This window comes from Papaver somniferum, chromosome 7 (assembly GCF_003573695.1).
Source record: "Papaver somniferum cultivar HN1 chromosome 7, ASM357369v1, whole genome shotgun sequence".
In the NCBI taxonomy this organism is placed as follows: domain Eukaryota; kingdom Viridiplantae; phylum Streptophyta; class Magnoliopsida; order Ranunculales; family Papaveraceae; genus Papaver; species Papaver somniferum.
In genome coordinates, this window is record NC_039364.1 from 225,937,551 (window position 1) to 225,939,093 (window position 1,543).

Consider the following 1,543-nt stretch of genomic DNA (forward strand, 5'->3'; position numbering starts at 1 on the left):
AATCAGCAGAAACAGTTTTCACCTATAAACAATTGGCGACCACAGTGGGAGATTAATCTCTCGGTTACAAATACAACTCTCAATTTCATCATCCTACCAGTAAAATGCAATGCTTCGAAGCGCATCGTCCAAGAAAAGATGGATTCAGGAGAATTACGTCTGGGGACTAGAGATTCTCCGCCTTACCGTGGATCGACATAAAGATGTTCCACAGACAATAAAGAATGACTGGGGACTTCTCGCTCCAAGGAGGGCGTCACATAAAGACTCGGATTCACTCCCTGAAGATTCAGTTTTGGTGAAAGACCCTAAAGTGAGTAAGCTTTGTCAGACAATGTTTACACGATCTATTGTTTGGGTTTTCACATTTGCAATAGAATCCGGTAACCCAATCATCCGAAGATTTCATATATTTCCTTTTCTCATGCAACATTCACGGTTTCACAATTTTCCCGAATGACTTTGCTACCTAAATTCGCAATTCAGATTTTGACATATTGATGGATCAAAGGGCCATTATTTCAAAATAATCCAAAAACATTTATAAGAAACAATCATCTATCAATCCAAAAACCAGAAAACCAAACCATAAACTAGGCGTTTCTTTTGCCTTTCAAAGAAAAACCCTAAGAAAATGAAGTTCAGAAAATAAAAACATTCAAGGAAATTGCCTAACAACGGCTCGTTCTTCTTGGAGAAAATGTCCTTCATGCTTTGAAGAGACGCCTGTTTCAGCTTCAGCTCCTGGGACAACTTCTCGACTTCTGCCTCCTGTTGATTAATCAAATCCGTGGAAGGACCATCAACCGCTTCAGTCTGCAACCTTTGGATCTTAGAAAGACCTTCACAGAACCAAGAGACGTTGAACTCAAAGCCTACGCACATATCCCGGTGAAATTTCCAACTCGAGATTATATCTCCGGAAACGGTATGGCCAGTCACGTTGCACATATCATGAATTGAAGATAATGTTTCTTCCATTGGTGATCTTTTTGGTTGTTGCGATATGACCATACCTTTCCCGTCGATACACTGAAGCCTCCGATAATCACAAAATCTTCATGAGGAGACAAAAATGGAGGGTCGAAAGTGGCGCTTGCAACTGATTCCGCGACCAGCAGGGATTCCTTGGAAACAATTGCACCTGCAGCCATGTGAGCGTTTTCCGTCATTTGAAACGTAACAGCATCTTCACGACGATCAATCCCCATCTCCAGATTGCTAACAGGTACGGCTTCTATGGTTGGAGGCAATACCACATCTTCATCGCGACCAGTCTCCATCTCAGGGTTATCTTCAATGGCTTCTTCATGTGACAACATCGATTAAGTATTTATTCCGAATAACTGAATAGTCTAAAAAAAAGGGGGTGTGTCAAACTCACCGACTCATTTGTGGTACCACTGGAAAAAGACTCCCTATTGCATTCAGAAGTGCTCCTCTCACCACCGGATCTAGAACTTTCTTTCTCCTCGGATTCTTCTTCAAGAGATTCAGTCTTGTCGCCTCCTTCCTCAAGAGGCACCGTCTTTTGGCCGTGGGA